This window comes from Erithacus rubecula (assembly GCF_903797595.1).
Source record: "Erithacus rubecula genome assembly, chromosome: 6".
NCBI lineage: Eukaryota > Metazoa > Chordata > Aves > Passeriformes > Muscicapidae > Erithacus > Erithacus rubecula.
In genome coordinates, this window is record NC_136688.1 from 20,512,455 (window position 1) to 20,526,910 (window position 14,456).

Genomic DNA, 14,456 nt, shown 5'->3' on the forward strand with positions numbered 1-14,456 from the left:
ATTTGTTTCCTCTACAAAATTTCTGGATTACCCAAGGCAAATAATTTTTGTGTTTCAGTCTCCAAATGATTAAAACAAGAAGATAACAGCTCTGTTTAAGAGATGCCTTCTGAGATACTCTATCAATACACAGTAGAGCTGTACGCAGTTGTTATCCAGGGCAGCAGTGACTGTCCTTGGATCAGCCACGCTCCAGGTGCACACGGAGAAGGCAGCACCCAGTTGTTGGGCAGGCAGGCGGCTTGCTGGGCTGTTGCATAGAAACCCAAGCGTGCCTGGGCTGCTGTGTGGCATCAGCATGCTGATCCTGCTTAGGGCACACCGTGGAACAGCCTTAATTGCTACATGGATAATCCACCTAAAGCTAGCTCCTAACACAGAAACAAGGACCAGCTCCAAATATACCTTGTAGTTTTAGTACAGCCTTAGCGTTAAATAGGCAGATTCACAAACTGAAGGCACACTGACTGGGAGACTTAAGCAAAAGGCAGGAAAGCAAACAACATCCAAATATGCGAAGACTGGCAATGAGTCAGTAACTGTTTAGCAGGTGATGAACGAGTCCATATGCAACCTCTGGCATGGAGGGAAGATGATTAGGATTTTTGATGTGTCTTCAGTATTTAATGCAGTACTCTCACAAAAATTCAACTGTCTTTGTGTTCCTTCTAAAGCCCTGGAAGTATTTCTCTGGGAAGAAGTTTCTGTGATTCAAGACAGTCCTAATGGGGGATGCTCTTTTGCCAGATGCGGCATTGATACTGCTCTGAGATACTGCTGAGAGCCTTAACATCTGCACTGCACATAGCCACTGGCCAGCATCAATGTAAATCTAGATCATGCTTTCCACAATAAATGCTGTAATGGTTTTGTTGATTGCTTCAATTGTCATGCATCCTGCACTGAAGGATTTGTTAAGGACTCTCCAGGGTGGGAAAGTTCAGACAGAAATGTACTGTTTGGTATAGTTTTTCAGGAGTTGCTGTGAAAATAAGTGATTTTTTAATTCAGTAGCTAAAGTTTAAAAACACCGCTACTTTTGATCTGAACCAAATGTGGCATGTTTTCTTGTTCTTATTTTTACTTAGACAGATCCTTCCCTCTCTGCTGTTAGGAATTCCAGTCTATTTAGAATAAAAATATTTTATCTTTACTGTTGGCAAAACAAACAAAATCCAAACACTTCCAATTTCATTACTATATCCTCCATTAGCATTACTTAGTAATCAGATCAAATGACACGGGGGAACTCATTTTGACATTGCAAATAGTCTGGGGATGCTGAGTCCAGAAAGTTTACTATTTCCAAAAAAAAGAGAGAAAAAGAAGATAAAACAAACCCCCAAATCACTTAGCTCTTTTTAGAGTAGAATCTGTGAAATGCCTCTGCTGTACAGAGGAGGAAAAAAAAAAAAGAAGCTGCAAATAAGTCTCAGGGATGAGCCTATAAGTCTGTCCTGTGTGCCCTTATCAAAATGCTGATGTTATGCTCCAGATATGCATCCTTTTCCTTCACAAGAATGCAAGTTCTGAAGGCACAGAATAGATCTGAATCATCAGGGAAAACGTGTGATGGGAAAAAGTGGAATAAACTAACTTTTTAAAGTTTTCTCTATCTCATCTCAGTAGCATTTTTAAGTCAGAAAAATCAGAAGAAAATTTCACATTGTTTTTAATAAAGTTTTCCTCAGCAATCTGCTTGTTTTCAAGGAACTAGGCAAAGCAATAGCAGTGAAGAAAATTGGCTCCAGCAGTCTGATATATCACAGCTCCTTTTGTTTGTTCAGAATGAAGAAATGGTAAAGGCACTAGCAGGAATGTCCTGCTTTCCCTTCCCAATTCCTGGAAGTGGCTCTGCTCTTCCATCTGTAACAGCTGCTTGTTACTTATGGAGAGTACCTGATATGATGATCTTGGCAGCAATGCTTGGAAAATGGAGTTGACAAAGTGTTTTTGTAGCTGCTGAGGGATTGGAGTGCACAATACAGGCAGAGAGGCAATGGTGAGCTACAATCTAGCAAAATGACTGAGCACCAGGGGTCTAATTCTGCCTTTGCACATATTTTAGCCGTTTCTCCAATACTGCCTGTGATGTAAATTTTTAATTTGGAAACTAGAAGCATAAGCCTGGCAAATCCATTTGCTAGATTCTTCAGAATCCCTTCTCCTTGAGAAAGAGGAGTTTTCCAAAAAATGAAAATTATTCTGTTGATCAGCAACATTTACTTTAAAATATTCTTTTATTGCTAAGTTACCTCAAAGCTCATTAATAACTCTGAAACTAAAAAAAAAAAAAAAAAATTAAAAAAAAAATTGAAAAAAAATTATTTCCAGTAATCAAGGTTTTCCTCATGCCCCCAAAACAGCTGTCATAACCAAGCAAGACACAAATCATAAGTGAAGCAGCAGAATTCAGAACTAAAGGCAGTTTCATCATTTTCCATAAGAGATTTCTGTTTGTTTTTTTTTTTTTAAGTTTCTGAGAAGGGAAGTAAGTGGTTGAACTCAAGGAAGTTATAAATGCCTTCCAGGAAGAATGGCTTATTCAAGTAATAGCTGATATTCTTCAGAATAGATAGTTAAATAAGTTACTGAATGTGCATTTACTAGCAGAATGTGCATTTATGAGGAGAACAACATAAGAAACATTCATTGCCCAAACAAGAAACAATCTCTAGCACACAGCATGAGAAAACCATTGTCCTGCAAACATGGTGATCCAACATAAGGTAACACAGAAATTAGAGAATAAATCAGTCTGCAATTCAGCTATACATGTATCCAAAGGCAAATCACTTCAATCACTTGCTCCTTCTTTTGTCATTGTATGACTAATTATTATTGCTTATAAGAGGATTACCATTTGTAGACATTACTACTAGTAATCATTAAAAAAACCACTAAAACTTTCCAGCAACATTGCCATTATCATTCTCCAAGTCAAGCAACACACAGAAACAACAAGTACAAGAGGTTTTTAAAGAAACTTCAACCCGAGGGATTAAAAATATATATGAAGATTAAAATATGATGGAAGACAGAGATCTGTTCCCATTTTTATTGTTCATCTAATTTCAGGGCTTCACTGCCTTTACAGGGGATCTGAACTTTGTCATATAACTTTCTAGGAGCACATTAATGTTATGATTCCTTTCCTGCTTGCAAAATCCAATATATATATATATATATATATATATATATATATATATATAATAGTAGCAGAAATCTCTCCTGGGAAGGCTCAAGTTGGATTTTGAGATTTTGATTCAGTATAGTTGATAAAATGTTTAATGTTCCAATTTCATTCTGATTTAAAACTACCAAACTGAGGAGTTTAAGAGTTTAAACTTAAGAGGACACAAAGATCCTTGTGGGTCCCTTCCATCTCATAATATTCTGTGATTCTGTAAATTGGCCAAAATATTGCTTTCTAAAAAGTTGCTTTTAAATATTGCTTTAAAATATTTAGGAATAATATACATTTTTCCTAACTGTTTTCCAATTGAAAGAACTCTTTTTGGTTAATTAATATTTAGATAAATGCAATATTAATTTCCTTGCCCTGATCTTCAGATGGCAAAAGAGTATCTAATTAGAGTAAGGTCAGATTAAACTTGCAGAGGATGCTGCTCTCATCTGTAAACAGTTTAGCCCACAGGTCTTTCCACAGTTCTGCTGGATGTAGGTACAAATATGCCTGTGATGCAAACAGCAGGAGGGAGATACAGACACTTCAGTTGCACAAAGTATGAAAAGTATTCTCAGTATTCTCCTGCATTGCTTTTAGAGAGAGAGGAGAAACATAGAACAGAAAAAAAAGTTTAATCATTTCATATTTCATTTTAAAAAATGTGATTTAATTTTGATAGACTGTTCCTGCTTCCCAACCACTCTCACCCATTCACAGCACAACAAATCCTGCCTTGGTCACACAAGGATCCTCTGACATCAGTGTCAGGCTCTATATTGACTGTGGTGGGTTTTCACATCTATATCTGCAAGAAGCTGGTTTGTTTGAATCTTTGAAGGTTGTCATTCTCTCCAAGACAAAATATGAATGTCATCATGAGGACAATCTCCCTCATCTTAAATGAGAGACTGATAATATATGCTTCCAGAGATGCTGCTGGTAAGGCACCTAAAACCAGGAAAAAAGTCAGGAAAGATTTTGTTTTCATTCTTTTTATTTATTCTTGAGGGGTAGAAAGAAATCCGTCAGCCTTTGAAAAGATCAGGGCAGAGTGATGGATCAGGATTGAGGTAATACTTCCTGAATACGAAAAACAATGTCTAAACTGTTCTCTGGAGGATCTATTGTAAATGCTTAAAATTTAAGCACATTTTTGAAGAATGATCTTAAAAGTTTATCTTCATCTCTCTTTCTTTTCATAATCTCCTGTCTATTTTCCATGCTTAGACTGAATCCCAAGGGCTTACTATACATATTCAGCTCACAGGAAATCTCATTATCTTTCAATGCTAGGCATCCCATCCTATTGTTGTGCCACAAACACAGGCTACTTCTGTAAGATTGCGTATAGTATGTTATTTCCTACTGGTGTATGTGCATGAATCATTCAAACAGGAGAATATAGCAGATTCTCCTGTGGCTTATTTATTTACACAAGTCAAAGTTTTGTATACCAGCAATACAGTGTATTATGTGCCTGGGAAAAATCTTGGCAGAATTGAATTACAAAAACCATCCAAATCAGGAAAGTTTCTGTTCAGCACTTTGAAATGTGAACTGTCTGTGATCTACTCAATTTGTTCCAAGACTTAAATGCTTTCAAATGAAAAAAACTGCAAATGGAGCTCCAATCGCTGTAAGTAGCAGCAGAGAATCATTAAGAATGATAAGTGGTGTATTTTTACAGTATATTTAGAGAATTCTTGAACATACACAATACTTCTCAGCCTCTTTTATCTCCCATATGACTGCCAAGTCTTGCTGATGAAATTGCATGCTTTGCTATTCCTCCCTAGTGTGGTACTTTGAATGAAACAGCTTGAAACTTTTTCTTCTACTCTGAATGTTGCCTGGTCATGAATGAAGCAGCAGCAGAGCTGTGACTAGTGGGCAAACACTAAAAGGCACTTCACTTCTCATCTGCTCATACTGGTCACATATATCAGCACTGTATTATCACAACTGAGCTGAAGTGAGGTTCCTTGAGATCTTCAAGGAATAACTAACCAGATAGGTAATGAGTGAGCTCCTGTGAACCCTGGGATTGTGCATTGCAATACTGGGCAATACACCCAACAGACTATTTGTTAAGGTAGCACACTACCACATGAAGAATGAGAAATCTGCAGAAAAATGCACACAGGCAACAAAACAGACACTAATAAGACAAAATGAGCTGTGGGACTGCGAGACGGTAACATCTGGAAAAGTTTCACAGTACAGCATTGTAGTTTACCATTGTAAATCCATGTAAAAAACAAATATGTGTGTGAGCTATATGCACGTACAAAAAAAAAAAAAAAAAAAAAAAAAAAAAAAGAAAAAAGGAAAAATCTGTTAAAACAACATCTCTCATAATTTGCTGATCTTTGTAACATTCTGTAGATGGCAGTGTGGGTAAACCATCTCTGAATTTGTAATATTGCAGTGCTTGGATTTTGTGCATATGTAAGACAGCAATATCTAAGCCAGCACAGACAGGCTTTGTCAGTAAGAAGGCACAGGGCATTTTTGGAAACACCAATCAACCCAATGTTCATATGGGAAAGACCTCCTGGGACAAATCTGCTTTTTAAACTCCAGCTAGTTTAGATCTCAGTTCTCACTTCCTCTTTTATGAATCACGACAAAACTAATTTTGAGTTATCTGGGATATGCCTACAATTAATACTTGCACGTCTATAATGGCTTACAGTGTTGCACCAAGCTGTAACTGTAGAATGGTTTCTGATAGCTTCTGCTCCCTTCCTATTGCTTGGGTTCAAAGGCATGACTCCTGAACTAGAAGTCTCATTACATTTCTGATTTTGGGAATATTCAGCCCCAGTTCTAGTTTTTGTTGAGTTTCTTTTCAGAACAATTCTGAGATCCTACAGTATTGCCCTACACCATTTTCATTTCTGTACTGGGTTTAAAACTGACATGACAAAATGAAGAAACCTGATGGACACCATATATACAGACAAACATCAGGAATCTGGAGTGAATGATTCAAAGCCCTTGTTGTGCCTGTGTGCTTCAATAAACACGGGTGTTTTGAAAATCAAAATACCTATCTGAGACAGAGAACAAGGGCTCACTCTTAATTTCTTTTATCTGCCAAATAAAAATCCTCATATATTTTGGGAGCAGCTCTTTGGGCCTTAATCTTTTAAGATTATGAATATCTCAGATATATTTGGGGTCCAGACCAGGAGTCTAGGACCAGACAGTGGGAATGGGATCTTCAGTGGGCATTAGCACTAGACCCTTATCCTAGGTGAGCTCCCATGGGATAGGTGCCAGCTCTGTCCCACACCACATTGGTGCTGCAGAGTCTCACCCAAAAGCTCCAGCAGGAGGGGAGCAGCTCTGGGCTGTGCTTGCCTGGGCCCTGCTGCCAGGTCCCCAGGAGATTGTGCGTGTGCTCAGGGCCCTGCCCCTCAGGTGCATTTCTGCAAAAAGTCAATCCTGCATAAGGCAGTCCTTATTTAAAATTAATGCTGGCCTGATGTTGATTTATCAATGAGAGCAGTAATTCCATTCTGCCAAGCCATCATTGATGGAACTCAAACAGTGTAAAACATCCTCTTTTGCAATATAAACACAGACCATGAAATCTTTTTAAAGGAGAACCCATTCATAACATGCAGTATGTGTGCCTGAAATGAATTGATCTGTATATTTAGTGATGATGATTGATTTGTACCCAGAGGCATGAGACAATTCATCACTTTTTGTATCACCTTATGTAGCATCTCCATCCTATTTATGTCAAATTGTCGGAATAAAAATGAGAATTTTTGGTGTTTGAAAGATAGAAATACTTTTCATTGCCAAGATGGTTTTTTTTTTTTTAGATCCTTTTTCTTTAAAAGTGGGCAAGTTTATATATTTAAATTGTAAAGGTGAGCTGAGGATTTTAAACTTCAGCAAATGGAATAGCAAATTAGAACTGGCATATCCTACCTACAAAAACAGGACTCAGATTCCCCAAAAAGTTTTAACTTGAGACATGAGGCTTATGCTCTTATCTTATCTTGTGAAAAACATTAAGGTGACAGCATAATCCAGACTTCAACTTTCCATTTTGATTTAAATTTGGCATATTCATCAACTCAATGTAACTTGTGCATTTATCTTTCACTGACAGTCATTTCAGTCTAAGGAAATGATACATTTCACAAAATTCAAACCAGATCCACCATCATTTCACATAGCATTTGCTTTTACTACACAAAATCTGCATCCAAAGTTGACCAGTTATAATGGATTCTTGGCAGGTCAAACTCATTTGTTCCATGGGGAATGGACATAGCTTTCCCTTGTACTGTAATTGAATTTAACTGCTATGTTTCTACTGTTTATTGAATTGTAACTCATTAATATCACAGACTTTTTTTTTATTGTTGGTGGTATTTAATTTCTGTGGTAAGTATTCATCTAATCAAAAGAATTTTAAAAAACAGAAAAAAAATGAAGTGCAGAAGAGAAAAAGCTTGAAGTTTGTCTCAAGTTATTTGTTAATCTTCAATATCCGGCAGCAAAGTTTTTCTAGTATAACTCATAGCATAAGCCTACTCAACAGGATATTTTAGAATAAAGAAGTGTGAATCTATATATGTAGCAACTCTTTCCTGCTAGTCATTCATTATACGAAATGTTTATTAGAACATTCATTCCTTATCCCATGTGATTTACCCATGATCCACCTATCTGCTCTTCTTCCTTCAGCAAACTTCCTAGCCCTCTCCTACAAAATTTTTGCACTTCTTTTCTTAAAAAATTCTCTGGTTTATCTGGGTGTTTATTTGGTTACTAGATATCTAGTTGCTCACCCCTTCACCTGCCTGACCACGGGGAGTTTTACACAGGGGAAGTACCAGAGGGTGACTTACTGAAGAGAGAGTCTGCTGCCCACCTCTGCTTGGTTATGTCATGCCAACATGTCCCCTGCTCTCAGTTCAGCTCATGTCAGACTGGTCAGAGGCATATTTGTACACTCCCTGCTTTAATTCCACATAGGGTTGCCTCAGACACCTAATAACATAAATTCAAAGGAGTTTTGCTTGTCAGCACACACCAGTTAAGAGAGAAGGTGTGTGATCATATGAATCCCTCACACCAGGAGAAGGCTTAGGCCAAACATGTTTGTAATGGCTTGTTCATTTTAAAATAAGTAGAAATCAGAAATACAATTAATTTTGTTATCCTGAGAACTTAACTCAGCAGGAAAGTATTGTAGATATTTTAGTAAGTTCTTTTTGTCATTCTTTCTGCCCACCAAGATCTGTATCTCCATATTTAGCACACTGTGCTTACTTGGCTGTAACTGACACTCAGTTCACAGACCCTGGACCTGGCTCCTGGTAAGCATTTAAAAAAAAAAAAAAACCAACACATTTTTTTTCTATATTCAGATAAGATTTTAGTTTTGGTGTCTTTAATTTTTCTAATAGACATCTGCTCATATTACTTGTTGTTGAAATTGCTGGGTCAATCATAAACACAACAAATAGGTATTTTTTTCTTTTAAACACACACACACACACACACGCACAAATCTGTAAATTGACAGTGGAATGAGATTTACACTGACCTCCTTTTCATTTCCTCTACAAAGAGGAATTTTAATGACACTTGCTAAGGTGCTTATGCCAGAGCTAATCAATACTAAATATACAAGTAGAAAATAGAAGCAGGTCCTAAAATTTTCAGTTAACATCATGCAAAGTGCAGAGGACTTACCTCCTTATTTTAAAGCTGAAAGTTATTGTCTTACTCTGATTTTTGAGGACCATGGATAATATCCTGTGTTCTCCATATTCTCAGTGATAATATCAAAATATGTTAGTTTGATATGATAAATAACAACTTTGAAAGTAATACTAAGGGTATTTTTTTTCTAAAATAACAGAATTTATCTGAAGAAAACTTTCTGTCACCTAGGGGCACTACTTTTATGTTATAGTATTTGTGCCAACCACCTTTAAGTTTCTACTGACTTTGAGAAGGAGTGGGGATGTAGCCTCACCATCATTTATTTGGTTTAACTGTATTTAACAGTGTTTTTTTAGCATAATTACTGAAAGAGTGATTGTAATTAAAATAATTATACACACACAGAATGTGTATATTTTAAAAACAGATTTTTTCTTTACAATAAAGATTTTATTGGCTTTTGAAACATGGCAATGATATGATATAAAACTACTATGAATGTTTGAGATCGCTTAAAAAAATCACCATTGAGGGCATCAGTATAAACCAAATGTAATATAAAGCAGCAGCATGACAAATTTCATTGACAAAGTTCACTCTACTACTTACTAGATGGTTAAGGCACACCAAGGGAAAAAAATGCTACAAACAAAATCCAGTCAATCAATCCCAATTGAAATATACCGAGAACTAGTTGTGTGTGTGTGCATGAGTGTGTGTGTGACAAAAGGATAGGAATAGCAAGGATAAAAAAAGGAATACCCTTTTTTTTTACTATTTTACTACTTTTTTAAAAAGGAATATCCTAAGAAATACTAAAGGCCTAAAGGTTTAATAGCACTCAAACTTAACAGTACTTAAACTTGTATCTTAAGCTTGACAGTTTAGCAAAGGAACAAGACTTACCAGCATTTCACTTAGCTTATAACTTCAAATGAACTTGTTTTCAAGCCTAACCTATTTAGATATCTAAAGCAGCATTTCTCCCATATTTGCCATAGCATTTGCACACTTGTATGCACACAGACACAAAGAGTCAGTGCAAGGTACTGTGACAAATTCCCCTGGCAGGCAGGGAAAGGCTCACCTTGGGCGCCTTTGCGTCTCCTGAGGGGCGAGGGGCTGGGCCTCGAGGAACGGGGGTTCCAGCCCAGGATCCATGGTGGCTCAGCAGCCTCTGGGTACAGCCAGCAGGGGCTCGCTGGCTCTAGCAGGTGTCCCCTCAGAGGGAGGGTGCTGGTCACCCTCACTGCAGCCCAGGAGAGCTCCCAGGGCCTCATTTTGGACGGCTGTCCGTAGGCCGCAGGCGGGTGGGCCTCAGTCACAACAACGTTCCATCCTGGCCGTGGCCTGGGCACCTTTCTTTGAAAGCACAGGAACAAAGATGTTCTGCCATTCAGGCAAGAAAATCAGTTTCCAAGGCTGCTCATAATAAAAAAGCAGGAGCTCATTAGGCAGCAGCAGTTCCTGGGAGCAGAGGAGTTTCTGAGGCACCTCAGAGGCTGAGCCCAGGTGCTGCTCGTCAAGGCCGAGCCTGAGGACCGTTCCTGAGATCGGGCTATGGGCTGGGAAGGGGGGGAGATGCACCATAAAAACTAAACCTTCAGCAGCAAGCTGCAAATATATCTGATTGAAGTTTATTTCCAGCTATTTACACTAAGAATTTTGTGTTAATTTAGCTGCCTCTTACTGTTTACTTTAGAAGAAAGCAAGTTTAGATTTGTTTTGGGATTCTTTTGGGATTTCTTTTGTGGTTTTTTTTGGGGGGGGAGTGTATATGATTGAGTGTACCTGGAAAATTACATATTAAATTCTTATGACTGTGGTAAAAATTTGAATTCTACATATATCTCTCCTGAGTGATTTACAGGAAAAATAGTTCAGAGATGCATATTTATATCACTTCATGTTCTGCTGTAAGTTTTGAAATTAATACGTGAAAACTGTCCCCAGCTAGGTTCAAATCCATTCTAATCTGACTTCTATTATTTGTTCTTTGAAATAGTTCTTTTATAATGGCAAAGACTATAAGATTGATTTTGATAAATTATTAAATCTAGAGCATACGTAGAGGATAGGTAGCCAGCCCTGTGATAAAATCCATGGATTTATTCAGTAGGGCTTCAGATTTTTAATAAGGATGCAGGTTCTCTATAAACTTGTAAACAAGTGAAAAATCAGTACATCAGACTTACATACAAGCTGGAAATTGGTTCTAAAACAATTAGTTCTCACTTGTCTTATAGTCATGCATTTTTTGGATGTCTGAAAATCCATCTAAGTACTACTAATGACCACAAAAGTCAAGGCTAAAGACCCTGCTGACCCAACTTTCACACATCAAAGAGGTAATAGATAACTAAGGTTCAAAGATGCCAACAAATGACTGAATAACTTGCCCTTCTGTGGTAAAACTGGGATAAAATCCTCAGTACTTCTCACATAGTAAACAATGCTTTTCTTCCAAGATTATACCATTAAGCCATATGGAAAAATTTAATATTTCACTCACAGCAAATTGTATTTGGTATTGTACAAGACATAGTGCATACAGTCATTTCCTCTGGTTCAATCTGCTATCTTTTAGTCCAGAATGGTAACAAGTTGTTTACATCAACTAGAAGAAATATAACTATTATGCATATACAATACACATATTACCTGTGCAGGGCTAACCCTTCCTGAGTTAGTCTTGCAATTTATATTATGTTCTGGTTTTGTCTCACAAATAACATCTTCCATCAAACTGACAAGTCTTTTTCTTTAACTTTCTTCTATAATAAATATCCCACTTCTTAAATCTGTTTTCATTAGCAAAGACATGGGTGAGATAGAAAGGGCTTCTATGTGGGCAGAAGACACTTCCATTTCCTTTAGCTATTACTGAATGTTTTTATTTGTGTTTTTACATTACTTCAGCATAGTGCATCTCATTATGACTGACAGGCCTGTAATGGGATTTTTTGCTGTCGTCATCAAGTTTCAGAAAAAAGAGACAAGTTTTACTTGTTTTAACCTGTAAGCTTTTGTGAACATTGGACTTATAAATTACTGTGTATCTTTCAGCTACTAGTCTCTTGCCAGACATCAGTAACAATTGTCTACCTTTTAACTGTAACTATCCAGTCTGGATTGTTCAATTTTCTGAAATTATTTTATCTGATTAGATCTTTAGTGAAAGTCCTGCTCATCTGCCTGAAAATTTCTACTTACACAAGGAGTATGGTGTAAGGCTTATTTTAACTAACTCCAAAGCTTGTTTTAACTAACTCCAAGCTTTACTTTGTTTGAAATTACATGAAAATGTTCTGCCTTCTAGATTTTCATGTCTTCCAGCAGAAAACCATGTATTAAGTATTAGACAAAGGTATTTTAAAATTTTATATTGAATTAATAGAACTGACAAAATAGTGAAAAAACAACACGGCCTTTTGCTTTAAACATTGCAAATAAAAGTTAATTACCTGACAAATAACAAGTGATATCAAAGAACAATAATACATTAAATGGGAATGCACAATATCCAATTATTAGGAACCTTTTAACCCTGTTATATAATAATCATAATCAAATAAACACACAAGGGGTCAACCAAGCAATAAAAAAATGAATTAAAAACCCCAGAGAGAGGTTGATTTCAATCACTATCTCAAAATACTACTTTTAGCAGACTGGAGAGAAAAAGCCAGTTGACATACACTGCACTGAAAGGTGTCATGGCAAATACATAAGCAGCAGGCTTTATTACCATACAGAGCTTTTCAAGTGAGTAGATGTGAAATCAGCTGGGAAAGAGCTGAGTATACAATGCATTTCTGGAAAGATAAAAATATCAGAATCCTTGAAATTTTGTCAAAAGTGACAAAAAACCCTCAAAAAACAAACATCAAAAACCCCAACTACTGGAGAAAGATAAAGCAGAGAGCAGGGATACTTAATTCTACTTTATTGACTTTCTTCTACGTGAGCTAAAATCCTCCAACTTGGTTTAGGATTAGATTTTGTAAGCCAAAGAAACAGGATTCATTAGCATCAACTATTTTGTCCATGTTTTATAAGTCAGGCTACTCTAATGCTCTGAAGAAAAGTGAATCTCAATCTGTCATCAAGGCTGAGAAATTGCCCTGACCCTCTTAGAGAGCCACTGCTAATGGCAGTGGGATTACAACTGCAACCCACTCTGCCTTTCTTTCCCTAGAAATATATATTTAGTGTGTATCAGTTTGCATGTTAATTTTCAAGAACAAAGAAATCTTGACCTGCCTCAAAATTCACAAGGCAATTGCTCGGATGAGGTAAATTTACCAAGAATGTAAGGGTTTGAAAATAAATTCAATTTTTTAGGCATATGATATAATGTAAAAGCCTTGTAATGTAAATGCTTTGCAAGGTAAATGGTTTGTATATGGTTGTGCTTATAAAAATGTACTTTTATAAATGGTTCTTCCTTACTTTTGACAATGGTTATATAATCTCCACAAAGACTTTTTTTTAGGCAACTTTATATGCACAGGAAAGAGTTCAGTGGGGCTGACATGCACAGTGGAAGACTCCTGCAGCTTAAAGATACAAGTATAACTATAAGTTTGAAAAGCTTTCTGTTATAGTCCTTAGATTAGAAAAGATTTTAAATTAAACTAGAATATAAGGGTTGCTCGTTTCCACCAAAAAAAGCCAAACAAGCAACCACCAAACAACCAAACCAAAAACTCACCAATGCATGTGTCTTTTCCATACCATCTCATTCCCAGTTCATTCTAGTAAAAATTTTTTTCTGGATAAATTTGCTGAACTGGTAGGTTCAGCTATCTGTAATAAAAACATTAAAGGTGAATAGAGATGCTAGGAACTAATTTAATAAATAAATATAGAATATAAAACCTTACTTCATGGTATGTGTTTAGTATTTTGAAAATTACAGTTAAACAAGCAGCATGTGGGATTATCTGGAGGAAGCCACAATTAACATTGTGTTAACACTGTTAAATGAGAAGTGTTTGTCTCCCACAGCTTTCCTACAACTCAAAAGCTTTTATAACTCATGCAGCATTAAATTAAGCATCAAAACACAACAGTTTATGCTGTATTTTAAATCACTTTAAATACTTTGATAATGTACTATGTCATATGATGGTGCAAAGGGCCTGAAAATATTTTTTGTCAGGAGCAAAGAATTTTAATTTTTCTTCTGAAACTTTTGAAATTATTTAACTTTCACACATGTTCAAACATGACTCCTTCTGTGGAATGGAATTTCACCTGTTCACAGCTTTTATCTCCCAAGTGATGAACCTAAGGTAGGTTATTTTAGCATGTGTTGTTCCATCTGACAGGTTAGATTTTAACTAAGTTTAAAACTGTTTTGCTCATACCAGCTGTCTGCCTATCATTGCTGAATAAATAAACACTAGAAAGACATATATAATCTAAAGGTGGCTGCCTGATTACCACTTTAAGCTCCTTGTTTAGAAAGGCAAACCCATTTCCACCTGGATGTGCTGATTGACATTAAGCTGGTTTCTGAAACATTTAACAAACTAAATTATTATTTCTGATCAGTGTTGCA